General features: G+C 32.4%; 1 pseudogene; it reads right to left on the reverse strand.

Moving 5' to 3' along the window:
- Positions 1-13,663: 13,663 nt before the first annotated feature.
- Positions 13,664-13,781, reverse strand: LOC137813156 (5S ribosomal RNA; annotated as a pseudogene).
- Positions 13,782-15,337: the final 1,556 nt, after the last annotated feature.

Here is a 15,337-nt window from a genome sequence, read left to right on the forward strand (position 1 = left end):
ATATTTTCATGATTTAATAATGACATAAATGCGCATTTAAAAGGCCTTACATAAATTGGTTCTATCATTATTCATAATCAAGAATACATAAATAATAAGAGTCATGGCGGTTACATGTCATTTGAATCAACACATTTCCTTCCATGTACTACTATATCATTCTTTCTCCTTAATATGACTTTATAGTGAGAAATCCATAATAGGTTCAAACATAATGTCATTGTCATCAATAACAACATAATTTGTTTTCCACACCATAATAACATAATTTGCATGCATATACATAGAGTAGAAAACAACATAAATTTCAGAAACTTTGTTTATCAATGAGCTCAGAGTGTCAAATAAGCATTAACAACATTCATAATTCACTAGTAGACATAATGCCCATATTTACAACATGACCAGTAAATGTTTTGGGCAATAACCCTTTTGTTAAAGGGTCAGCAATCATAAGATCAGTGCTAATATGTTCTATTGACACTTTATGTTTCTGAACTTCTTCTTTAACGGCAAAGTATTTCAATTCCATATGTTTAGCACCTTTGGAATACTTGTCGTTTTTAGAAAAGAAGACTCTTGCGGAGTTATCACAATAAATTTTCAGCGGCTTAGCAATACTGTCAACAATTCCAAGTCCTGAAATAAAATTCCGCAACCAATTAGCCTGAACTGTGGCCTCAAAGCATGCCACAAATTCAGCCTCCATAGTGGACGCAACGATGACTGACTGCTTCGCACTTTTCCATGAAATCGCTCATCCGGCTAAAAGATACACATAACCAAATGTAGACTTTCGTGTATCCACATAGCCAGCAAAATCTGAATCTGTATATCCAATCACCTCAAGATGATCAGATCTTTTATAAGTAAGCATGTGATCCTTCGTTCCTTGCAAGTATCTTAAAACTTTCTTTGCAGCTTTCCAATGATCCAATCCTGGATTACTCTGGTATCTACCAAGCATACCAACTGCAAAACTAATATCTGGTTGTGTACAAGTTTGAGCATACATTAAACTCCCAACAATAGATGCATAAGGTATATTCTCCATCTGTTTCCGTTCCAAGTCATTCTTTGGACATTGCATGAGACTAAATTTGTCTCCTTTCTGTATTGGAATAGGAGATGTCGAACATTTATCCATTCTGAATCTCTCTAAAACTTTATTAATATATGCTTTCTGAGACAAACCTAACAGTCCTTGTGATCTGTCACGGAATATTTCAATTCCTATCACATAGTATGCCTCACCCATATCTTTCATCTCAAAGTTATTAGAGAGAAACTTCTTAGTCTCACTTAATAGACCAAGATCATTAGTTGCAAGCAAGATATCATCAACATACAGAATCAGGAATATAAACTTGCTCCCACTGACCTTCAGGTATATACACCGATCAACGACGTTTTCCTTAAACCCAAAGGACACAATAGTATCATTGAACTTAAGATACCATTGCCTAGAAGCCTATTTAAGCCCGTATATTGATTTCTTAAGTTTACACACCATGTGTTCCTTTCCTTTTTCAATAAACCCCGCTGGTTGGTCCATATAAACATCCTCTTCTAAATCCCCATTCAGAAAAGCAGTTTTGACATCCATATGATGCAACTCAAGATCATAATGAGCTACTAATGCCATGATAATTCTAAAGGAATCTTTCTTAGAAACAGGTGAAAATGTCTCCTTATAATCAATGCCATCCTTTTGAGTAAAACCTTTGGCAACAAGTCAGGCCTTGTAACGTTCGATATTGCCATGAGAGTCACGTTTAGTCTTAAAGATCCATTTACACCCGACTCTCTTGCATCCTTCTGGCAATTCTATAAGGTCCCATACATCATTCTGTGCCATTGATTTAAGCTCATCTTTCATGGCATCTAACCACTTATCAGAATTATCATCATTGACGGCGTCTGAAAATGAAACTGGATCATTATCAATACTTAAGTCATTTTCTGACTCTTGTAGATAAACCACATAATCATTCGAAACAGCAGACTTTCTTTCTCTTTGAAATCTTCTTAATACTATTTCTTGTGGTTGTTCTACTACAGGTTCATTGTTTTCTTCATGATCATTAATTTGTTGTTCTTCTTCATTGTTGAGTGGTTCAACTACATTAGGAACAACAATACTTGAAGTAAAGGTACTAGTTAAAGGAACTTGTACTCTAACTTCCTTAATCTCCACATTTTGTGAAATATTACTCCCACTGGTTTCACCATTATCAATGAACCGTGCATTTCCAGATTCAACAATTCTTGTGCTATGGGTAGGATAGTAAAACATATACCCTTTTGACTTTGCTGGATAACCAATGAAATATCCACTGATTGTTCTTGCATCCAATTTCTTCTCTTGCGGATTGTATATTCTGACTTCTGCTTGACATCCCCAAACATGCAAGTGTCTCAAACTGGGTTTCCTTCCTGTCCATAATTCAAAAGGTGTCTTTTGAACTGCCTTACTAGGAACCCTGTTCAACAGATACATGGCAGTTTTTAAAACATACATCCACAATGAAACAGGTACAGTTGACTTACTTAACATGCTCCTAACCATATCCATTAAGGTTCGATTACGCCTTTCTGAAATACCATTTTGTTGTGGTGTACCTGGCATTGTGTATTGAGCACAAATACCACGTCTCTCAAGGAACTTAGCAAACGGATCAGGGTGTTGTCCACTTTCATCATACTTTCCATAATATTCACCACCTCTATCTGACCTGACAATTTTCATGCAGTAAATAGACATAACCATAACGTGAAAAAATCATCAATGAAGGTGATAAAATACCTTTCTTTATTGAAAGAACTTGCATCAAAAGGTCCACATATATCAGTGTGTATAATTTCAAGAAGCTGAGTACTTCTTGTGGCTCCCTTCTTTGTGTGTTTTGTTTGTTTGCCTTTAATACAATCCACACATACATTCAGATCAGTAAAATCCAAACTTGGAAGTATTTCATACTTTATCAATCTCTCCATTCTTTCATTGGAAATATGTCCCAAACGTTTGTGCCACAAGAAAGCAGAACATTCATTCACCAAACTTCGTTTAATGCCAACATCATGATGCGAGGTCATAAGAGTTTCAGCATATAGTTTATCGTGATTCAATCTATATAATCCATCATAAAGAGTACCAGATCCAATAGACTTAAGTCTTGCCGCAATATTAGTCATTTCAATGACATGTTCGTGCATAGTACGAGAACCATCAAATTCCATGGTGGTTAATATACTCATTAATGTCCCAACAAGAGACTTATCAGTAGTTTGGGAGCGCTCTTCCACAAATTTCATAAATTCTTTTGCACCATCAGTTTTGGGAAGAACAAACTTAATATTACTTGCTATGCTCATTCGCATAAAGATACAGGAACAATACTTGATCACACATGCTTAACATTAATACTTTGAGTCATAAATTAAACATACTATACAGATTCAGAAAACATTATATGTATACTAATGTTCTCCTTTGGGAGATCCATTAATACACAAAACATAATGATGCTAATAGTATTAACTTTATTTGGTAAGATATATGCATTAACTAGAAACACTTGTTATTTTTGGATATACAAGCAAAAACTAATAACACATACTCACTACCAACAATCATATCCATTAATTATAAGGATAACTAATCAACCTTTGGGTGATCCATAATGCCCTATAATAATGAATTTCCATTTACCCATATACTTCATAATTTAGCATCCATTCTATAGGTAATTGGAATAAAATTTATCAGTAATCTGGAATTAAATAAAACTTAAAGATTTGATCACTTTGGTGATTAACAAATCTATCATACAAATAATTCCAGAAATTATATCATTAATTGAAATAAAATTCATCCATAATTTGGAATTAAATAAAACTTAAAGATTTGATCAGTAATTCCAAAATTTCAATTTAAAATTAAATACATAAAGCGGAAATATAATTTTTTATTCCTCACTTTCAATCAATTAATTAAACTTTAATTTAAATGCAAATTAAATTACATTATGACATAATAAAATTTCATTAAAACTTTAATTAAACTTTAATTTAATTCAAATAAAATTACATTAAAATATAATAAAATTTCATTAAAAATTTAATTAAACTTTAATTTAATGAACATAATCATTAAAACTTTAATTTAATGCAAATTAAATTACATTAAAAAAAAAAAATAATAATAATACATAAACAGAAAAATTAATTTTCTGCTACTCACTTTTAATTAATTAATTAAACTTTAATTTAAATGTAAATTGCATTACATTATAACATAATAAAATTTCATTAAAACCTTAATATAATTCAAATTAAATTAATTAATAATAATAACATAATAAAATTTGAATTAAAACTTTAATGAAACATTAATCAAAATAAAATAAATAAAAAAACATTACGTTAGGTGCAGAGAATTACTCTCACTATTTTATTTATTTATATATATTGTTTCATTGTTTTATATTATAATACAATTATCATTATTTTATATTATAATACAAATATCATTATTTTATATTATAATATAATTTTCTGTTCACTTTATCATGAAACCCTAAAATAAAAAACACAGCCACCATTTTTCACTTTATCATCAAAGGGGTGTCAACCATAACTAAATGTGTCACGGGAAAAGATGACTGCAGTTTCATCTTTCTTCAATTGAATTAAAAAATGACATAAAGAGGCACACTCCATAAACCCCTAATTTTAAAATTAGGGTTTTTTCAATTGGGATTAATTAAAATTAGGGTTCTTTAATTTTGATGGTTTAAGACAATTAGGGAACTGTCATAGAGGAATGAAAACCTTAATTTATAAACCCTAATTTAAAATTAGGGTTCTTAAATTGGAAATAATTTTTAAATTAGGGTTCTTAAATTGGGAATAATTTTTTTTTAATTAGGGTTCTTCAAATTTTTGGAAAAACATTAATGGAGAATCACAGAAAATGAGCAACAAGGCTCTGATACCACATGTAAGTCAAAACATGAATAAACGTAAATTGAACACATAAAATTTATGTTCACAAATAGATCTTATCATATCATGATTCTCACACAATCATATAATCAAGAAGGAATAGGCACTTACCTTGATCCATGAGTGATCCTAATTGAGCAGTTACTTTATCTCCTTTATCCCAATCTATCTCTTGCAATTCCGTTCTTGTCTCACACTTTCGTGATGGTTAACAGTGAGACAACTATTATTTGCAGAGACAGAACCTTATAGCCTTTAGTACCCAATCTCCATCAGATGTAGGTTTTCATTAGGTATATCATCAGATATATATTTCTCACATTAACCAATGGGCCTTTAATTCTATTATTATTATTAAATCATATTTGGGCCCAAAGCCCAACTCTAAGTCATGTGAGTCACTTTATAGAAATTAATTTACATAATTTCTTACACTTTGTGCCTTCTTCACTAGTCTTATCTTGATGGTTCCATGGTTACCTCAAGTGGCGGCTTGCACACTTATCTTGGAGTCTCCATCCTCCTAGTGGCGTGATCATCCAACCATTCCTCCATCTTCATGATCTTTCTCTTCTCCTTCCTTCCTTCTTTTTTTATGTTCATTCCATAGCTTGTGTTCCTTGTCTTTTGGTTCGGTGCCTTTTAATTTCCAGCACTTCTAATTCAGTTTTCTTATCTTTTGTTCGGTACATTTCAATTCTAAGCCATTTTGTTCGGTGCATTTGCTTTTCTTTCCAATTTAATCGGTTCAATTTGACAATAATTGGAACTTCCATATGAGTTTGTGTTTTGGCACTAGTTTTGGTGAGTTCTTGTTCATAGAACCTTGATCCAATTATATGATAAAGTGCTTATCTCATAACCAACTCAAGATGATTCCTAAGAATGTCAAGAATCATTCTAATTGTGCTAGTGGAATCACATTAAAGATTGCGAACGATGAAAGTGCATGGTTATGACATAAAAGAAAAGCTCATATACATATGTCTCATTCAGGAAAATTGATCAAAAAACAATCTTGTAATTGGTTAACCAAAGCTAAATTTTTAAAATGACAAGATATTGTTAAGTCATTAGACGATCCAATACCCATCAGACAATCTCATGATATAAGCGTCTATGTGTTTTGATGATAAAAAAACAATATAAGATGTGTTATGGTATAATAAAGTTGACTCCTATGCAATATAAGAATAGACAAAAAAAACATTAGAGAAGATGAGCAAGACCAACTACCTTTAATGAACAGACGATACAACAACAAAAGACATGCTATACGTATAATGACACACATTTACAGTAGAAGACCATCCGACAATCGTATCTTGGTATTAATATTGGAAAAATGTCTAAGAGATTATAAAGATACCATCTAAAGAAGGAACATTGACCAAACGAATGATCAAAAGAAGAAAAAACGTGATGCAAACTGTAGAAGCTTGCTTGGATTGAGGATGAGCATCGTAAGTTTTAAGGAGTTGATTTCACCGAATGGAGTGGATTAGGTGAGGATTGGAGTGACTTTTGGTTCCAAGTCAAAGAAGAGGTTCTGCCAACTTTCTTGGAGTTCTTCACTAGGCTCTAAGATGCTCCAACAAAGGAGAGATTTGGAGATAATGTTCTAAATTTAGAAATTTCATTCACATATAATCCAAATATGATTACAAATGGAGATAGAATCCTATTTATAAAAGAAGAAAAAGTACCTCTATCAACTGATGATGAGCATGTAAAGTTGTTTGGAAGAAATGACTTTAGATTTTGCATGTTGTCACGTTTTTCAATGGTTAGATTTTCATTCTCAATTTTTGTTTTCAATTTTATTTCATCCTCCCTAACCTAGTGTGGTGTGAGATGACATAGAATAAATTTATGGCATTGGAAAAAAATGTGATTTTATTAGAGTGACCCTCATGAGATGTTTTATGATCACACTGTCAAGGTCTACCAAGGATAATGTGTCCTATTTCCATAGGGACAATGTCACACAAAATGTTTTCTTTATAGTTTCCTATGACGATAAAACCCTCACTTGGTTTTGAACTACCATACCACCATCTTGACTAATCCAATCTAATTTATAAGGTTGAGGGTGAGGTAGTGATTTTAAGGCCCATTTATCAACTAATCTAGAACTACAAAAGTTGCAACAAAAGCCACTATCCACAATGACTAAACAAATGTTTTCCCAAACTTTACAACGTACGTGGAATAGGATATCTCATTGTGACTGGTCTAGTTTTGTAGGATGACTTTGTAAAAGTTGCTGAACTATCAATAATTCACATGCACAAGGTTGGATTTCTTCTTCAGAAGTTGCAACTTCTTCTTCACCAAAGGAAGAAGATGAAGTCTCAATATTTCGAGTGTCTTAATATTTTAAAATCATGTTACATTTTTTAGGACACTTAGAAGCATAATATCCTTTCTCAAGACACTTGAAGCAGTGAACTTGTTTGGTTTTGACCTCTTTAGAAGAAATAGCATAATTATTTTTATAATTTTCTTTAAATTGCCCTTATCCCTCTCTTTGTCTCGTAGTTTTTCTTTTTCTTTGGAAAATAATTATCTTTTCTAAACTCTTTGGTGACATAGGAAGTGATAAAGTATGATTTTTTTAAAAGATTTCATTTTTAATTGTTCTTCTACTCTAACACAAAGTTAAGCAAGATCATTACAATCATTATAAGGTAAGAGTTCAACTTTATCCCTTATGTCAAATTAAGACCACTTTGGAAACGAGCTATAGTTAACCTAAGTTCCTATCTAATACTTGTTAGAATATATGGCCTTAAACGAGAGGGGGGGTGAATTGTTTAAGAAAGATTTTAGTAAACTTTTAAGCTTAGAATGAAAAATACTTCAAGAAAACCTTGATTAAAAATTCAGTTTTTCAAAACATAAAGCAAAAGCACAATACTGGAAAAACAATCAGTTGTTTTACCGAAACAATCGGTTGTTTATACCAGTTATTAATTGACAAAACTGAATTTAAAGAGATAGGGATAGAGAAATTGTACACAGTTGTTTATACTGGTTCACTCCAAATCCAGAGCTACATCCAGTCTTCTCAGAAACCCTGAGGATATCCACTAAGCAATCACCACTTGATTACTTACACAACAACCAAGAGAATGACCTTGAACACCTTAAGAAACACACTATCCTTGACCAACACTAAGATTGCTGATCTTGAACACCTCAAGAACACACAACCAATCTCAGCAAACACAAAAACGAAATTGTTCAACAGAGTACAAGGATTACACTTGTTACATAAGATAATATGAAATCAATACAAGCAGAATCCTATTCCAGCACTTTGATCAATCACAAACTCTTAGCAATCTCAGCACTTTGAAAAACTCTATTAGAAAAACTTTGTCAAAGATTCTTAATTCTTAAATATGTTTTTCTGAATATATTCAAAGATGTAGTTTGTTATCAAATCTTAACAAACTCTTAAATTGCATTAAAAGATTGGTCAAAACATTTAATGACTGGAGTGTAAGCAGTTAAATCATTTAAAGCTCAGTAAAAAAAACAGTTTTTCTGTTATGGTCCCAAAACAAACAATCGCGTTGTTTCCTCGAATCAATCGGTTGTTTTGGTACTTAATAGTTCAACCATTCAAAACAGTTTTCAAACTTTTTCTCAAAACACCTAAGTACAAACAATCGGTTGTTTCGACAAAAACAATCTGTTGTTTTTACTTAGTTTGAAATCATTTTGTTTTCACAAAGATTGAGAATGCTAATGCTTTAGATTTAATCACAGGGTGGATTACAACATATAAACTACCCCAGAACAAAGCTTAAACCAGCACAACAACATCAAGCACAGCAGAGGCTTCAACATCCTTCAAAGGATTTGGATTCTTCAAAGTTTGAACACCACTTGGTTCAACAATACTTGCCCTTAACATTAATAATCACTACAAAAAAATCAAATTTACCCATGGATTATTACCCCAAATCTGAATCCAGAGGTAAATTCAGCATTATCTATGGATATTACCTAAAAATTATTATCCACAGATATTTATCTGTAGGTAAATTCAATATTACCTACATATTATTACCCACATATCTCGATCCGTAGATAAATATTGCATTACTCACAAATCTCTATCGGTAATTAAATTCAATATTACCTACATATTATTATTACATACATATCTCGATCCGTAGATAAATAATATTTTTAAATTGAAAATATTATCAATATTAATAATATTAAAAATATTGAAAATATTATCAATATTAATAATATTAAAAATATTAATAATATTAAAAATATATCAATATTAATAATATATCAATATTAATAATATTAATAATATTGAAAATATATCAATATTAAAAATATTAAAAATATTATCAATATTAATAATATTTAAAATATTAATAATAATATTTAAAATATTAATAATAATATTTAAAATATTATCAATATTAACAATATTAATAATATTAACAATATTAATAACATTAACAATATTAATAATATAAATAATCTTAAGAATATTAATACTTTTAATAATATGATAATATTAATAATATTAATAATTATAAATAGTAATTGTAAATAATAGAAAAAATAATGAATTTTTTCTTAAAAAAAATGCAAAATTACCTACAAATTTTCTCACTGATTAGAATTGTTGGGTATTACCTACGAACTCGAGTGTATAAGTATTACCTACGAATTAAAGTTGATGGATAATACCTATGAACTGGAGTTTGTGGGTATTACTACGAACTGAAGTTGATGGGTATTACTACGGACTAGAATTAGTGAATATTACCAACAGACTGTAGTTGGTGAGTATTACTTACGGACAAAAGTATGTATGTATTACCTACGGACTGAAGTTGATGGGTATTACCTACGAAATAAAGTTATTGGGTATTATCTATGGATTGAAGTTGATGAGTATTACTTACAGATTAAAGTTGGTGAGTATTCATATTAATAATATTAATAAAATAATATTATTAATAATATGAATAACACATAATATTAATCATACTAATAATATGAAGAATATTAATAATATTAGGAATATTAACAATATTATTAATAATATGAATAATATTATGAGTATTAATAATGTTAGAATGGATGGCTTTAAATTAGAGGGGGGTGAATTGTTTAAAGAGGGTTTTCGCAAACTTTTAAGTCAAGAATGAAATTATCTCAAGAAACAATTGATAAGGAATCTAGTTTGCCAAAACAATAAGCAAAAATAACAGCACCAGAAAAACAATCGGTTGTTTCGCAGAAACAATCGGTTGTTTATACCAGTAAACAAATATCAAAACTGAATTTAAAGAGATTAAGGATAGAGAGAAAGCACACAGATGTTTATACTCGTTCACTCTAAAACCATAGCTACATCAAGTCTTCTCAGAAACCACTGAGAAAATCCACTAAGCAATCAAACCTAGATCACTTACACCACAACCAAGAAAGTGACCTTGATCCCCTCAAGACACACACTTCTCTTGGCCAACACACCAACACTAAGAATGTTGATCTTGATCCCCTCAAGAACACACAACACTTCTCAGCAAACACACAGAAGAAACTTGTTCAACAGAATACAAGGATTACACTTGTTACAAAAGTAAATCTGAAATCAATACAAGCAAAAATCATATATCACACACTTTGATCAATCTCAATCTCATTTGGAACAAGCATGAGTTCAAGCAACAAGATTTGGTCCCTTCACAAATGTGGGTCCAATAGATTTCTTTTTCTCATTTGGAACCTCACATCCTTTAGGAATCCATTTCATGTAGCCTCTAGGAACAGATAACTTTCTTATTTTGCAGAATCTAACCGAATGACCTTTTTCATGCAATAAAAGCATGTAACAACCGGTTGTTTCGATTTAACAATCGATTGTTTTACTGGCTTTCTTAAAAAAAATTTGAAAACTTATCTTGTTGGTTATGTGGATTGAAACCTAAACCAGCCTTTCCAAAAACACAACTTTGAGATGCCAAGACATTCTCAAAGTTAGATTTCCCTTTTGAAAGCTTGTCCACAGTGTCAACAAGATAATGAACCTTTTCTCAAGATTTTCACAATTTTCGCAAATGAGAGTATCACACTTACAAGAATAATTTTTAAAATGATTTTCCAGATTTTTGAAATCATTTTCAGATTTTTCAACCTCATCTTCAAGAGATTTCACTCTCTTTTCCAGCCAGCTGTTAAGTTCTTTCAATCGGTTGTTTGAAAGAACCAATCCATTAGCTTCATCATGAGTTTCTTGAAAAGCTTCAAGCAATTCACTATAATTTTGTTCATTTAAAGAAGCACATGAACTTACCTCACTTGAGTTGCAAGATTCATCATCATTTTCAGCAACCAAACAAAGGTTTGCTTTCTCATCTTCAGTTGATGAAGAACTTGATGATGATACCTCATTTTCATCCCATGCTATGTAGGCTCTTTTTGTCTTGCCTTTCTTTTCCTTGTAGCTAGGCTTTTTCTCCTTGCTCTTGTTTGGACAATCTGCCTTTATATGACCTTGCTCACCACAACCAAAACAAGTATAGTTATTGGATTTAAAATCATTTGATTTCTTGTTTCCATACCTATCTTTGTTGTTGTCCTTGTTGCAGTTCCTCTTCAAGAATTTGCTGAACTTTCTTGACAGCAAGTTAAGATTTTCCTCATCACTATCATCACTGGATTCTTGTTTTCCTTTGTGATTGGAAGCTTTTAAGGCTATGCTCCTTACGTACTTGTCTTCGCTTTCTTGAACATTGAGTCTATTCATCTCTAACTCATGTTCCCTAAGCTTACCAAACAAAGAAGCCATACTCAAGGATGTTAGATCTTTAGATTCGGATATAATAGTTACCTTTGGTTGCCATGCTCTATCAAGACATTTCAAAATCTTGATGTTTAGCTCTTCCTTTTCAAAGGTCTTGTCAAGGCTCATGAGATGATTGATGATGTGCGTAAATCTTTTCTGAACTTCAGCAATTGTTTCACCTTTGAGCATTCTGAACATCTCATACTCTTGGATTAGAGCATGTTTCCTAGCTCTCTTCACCTCATTTGTACCTTCATGAGTTACTTCCAAGGTGTCCCACATTTCCTTTGATGATTTTCATTGAGAGACCCTGAAAAACTCATCAGAATTTAAAGCAGAGGTTATTATATTTTTGGCAATGCAATCGAATTTGGCCTTCTTGCTTTCTGAATCGGTCCATTGAGACCAAGGCTTTTCAATGACAGATCCATCTTTTTCAAACTTTGGGACAAAAGGACCATTTTCAATTGCATCCCAAATTCCTTTGTCAAGTGATTCCAAAAAGATTTTCATTCTTACTTTCCAAAATTGGTAGTTCAAACCACAAAACAGAGGTGGTCTGTTGATTGAAGCACCTTTCCCAAAAGGTAGTCTATCAACCATTTAAAAAACAGTTTTAGGATCAACTTGAACAACTTTCAAGAACCATCCATGCTCTAATACCAATTGTTAGAATGGATGGCTTTAAACTAGAAGGGGCTGAATTGTTTAAAGAGGGTTTTCGCAAACTTTTAAGTCAAGAATGAAATTATCTCAAGAAACAATTGATAAGGAATCCAGTTTGCCAAAACAATAAGCAAAAACAACAGCACCAGAAAAACAATTGGTTGTTTCGCAGAAACAATCAGTTGTTTATACCAGTAAACAAATATCAAAACTGAATTTAAAGAGATTAAGGATAGAGAGAAAGCACACGGATGTTTATACTGGTTCACTCTAAACCCATAGCTACATCCAGTCTTCTCATAAACCACTGAGAAAATCCACTAAGCAATCAAACCTAGATCACTTACACCACAACCAAGAAAGTGACCTTGATCCCCTCAAGACACACACTTCTCTTGGCCAACACACCAACACTAAGAATGTTGATCTTGATCCCCTCAAGAACACACAACACTTCTCAGCAAACACACAGAAGAAACTTGTTCAACAAAATACAAGGATTACACTTGTTACAAAAGTAAATCTGAAATCAATACAAGCAAAAATCCTATATCACACACTTTGATCAATCTCAATCTCGAAGCAATCTCAATTCTTTCAAAAACTCAAAAACTGTATTTTCATTCTTCTTAAACTCAAATATGTTTTTCTGAATTTATGAAAGATGTTGTTTGTTATCAAATCTTAACAAACTTATTCATTGCATTTAAAGATTTGTCAAAGCATTAAAAACTGGAGCGTAATCAGTTAAAAACATTTAATGCTCAGTTAAAGCTAAAACAGTTTTTCTGTTATGGTACCAAAACAAACAATCGGTTGTTTCCTCGAATCAATCAGTTGTTTTGGTTTTAACAGCTTCAGATCCTAACTAAGACAACCAACAACAGCAAGCACAACCAAGCCTTCAACATCCTTCAAAGGGTTTGGATTCTTCAAAGCTTGAACACCACTTGGTTCAACAAATAATATGATGAATAGTAATAATAATAATAAAATTAATATTATTGATAATCATAATAATATCAAATATTAGTAATATTAATAGTAGTAATAATATTAATAGTATTTATAATATTATTATTAATAATAAACATGAATAATATTATTAATAATTATTATATTATTATGAATAATATTTATATTATTTTTTTAGAAGAGGTGCAACACGAGGACTTTCCAAGAGGTCACTCATCCTAATACTACTCTTGTCCAAGCACGCTTAACTGCGGAGTTTGCTGGGATATGATGCATTAATGCTAGTATGATCACACTTTATAATATTTATATTATTCATATTATTATTATTATTAATGTTATTCATATATATATATGTTTCACCTCAAATTTGTTTTCTTTAATCACATTTTGAGTTGAGATATTACTTTAAAAATTTCATATCAAAATTTATTTTGGAAAAATTACTACAAATCCTCGATTAGTCAGTGCGAGATCATTATTTTTGTTCTTTTGATCTATTCTAGAGCTATTTTTAGGTTTATTTTTCTTTTTCTAGTCTTTTATTTTTAGTCTTAATATGTTTCTTGTCATTTTTCTCTTTCACTTCTTGTTTGTCTAATTACATTCCATTTGAGTTTAATTGTCCAAATTTTATCTTTTCTTGTTTTAAATTTTTTTGTTTCATATTGTACAAAGTAATTGGTGTTGATATTGGTGCCTACGGAAGAGGAATTCAATTGCTTGTTGTACCGACCAGGTAGTCGGGAGTGATGACGTGGCAGCAAGAGATAAAATAGGCGTGTTAAGCGGAACACCTGGCTGGTAGAAGGGAAGCACATCGGGGAGTTCGTGTAGTCGCCAGTCGTTAAGTAGGCGTGCTCCGATCTCTAGCATATCTAAACCGGCGGTCACCAGGCTTGTGTTGTCGTCGCCGTATGCGAGCTTGGGCGACCAAGTGATCAGAGATCGCCAAGAGGAGGACATCGCCGAAAGATCAGGAAAGCTTGTTCAAGGCTTTCAAGGAGCACGAGTGTGAAGGATGAAGTTGTCAGATGATCATTCCCTAGCTAGCCAGAGGTTGAGGTCAGGGAACAGCTTACCAGGACATGCACGGTGAAGAAAGTGAAGCAGATCATGATAGCGGCCGGCGAGACCACAGAGAAGGTGTGCATGGTGACACCCCGCACTCGCCACACTGAAGAGATCGCGCTCCAAGGCAGCTATACACTGAGTTACTCCTTGCATGGGTAACTTAGTCGAAACAGCCTGAAGAGTAAGAAGTGACGCTCAAGCAGAGGACGCTCCAGATGGTGACACGTGTACAGCTGGATACGAGCCACGTGTCTAGAGGTGTAACTGTCAGGAGAGAGAAAGTGCACAAGTATATAAGGGATTCTAACGAACTTCTGAGGTACGCGCGTTTAGAACACTTCTTTACGCTTGAGAATACTTGAGTACGCTGAGAGAGTTTTTGCACGGTTTCTTGAGTTCTTAGTTTTCTCTCTTAGAGTTTTTGGTGGTTCCGTCACTGACTTGAGCGTCGGAGCGCGATCGGCCGCAGCGGCGCCACTATGTCTTTTGCAGGTTCTTGAGGTGAATCGAGGAGTGAAGGACGGAAGCTAGCGTGGTGCAAAGCCGATCCGAAGGAAGACACCTTTGACGAGGCAAGGCTCTTGCGCTCTGGTCAACAGGCAGGATCACTTGTGTTGTGACTTAAAGAGGAGAAAAGGACCAAATTGAATTTAGAGGCTTGTCATTCATTGTCATCACAAGAATAGAGCATTACACCAAACCATGCTAGTAAGACTTTCATCAAACACTTTGCCTACATTCTTTTGTACTTGTATCAAAAAAATTTGTGTACATTTTTTT

Source organism: Phaseolus vulgaris, chromosome 2, assembly GCF_000499845.2.
Source record: "Phaseolus vulgaris cultivar G19833 chromosome 2, P. vulgaris v2.0, whole genome shotgun sequence".
In the NCBI taxonomy this organism is placed as follows: domain Eukaryota; kingdom Viridiplantae; phylum Streptophyta; class Magnoliopsida; order Fabales; family Fabaceae; genus Phaseolus; species Phaseolus vulgaris.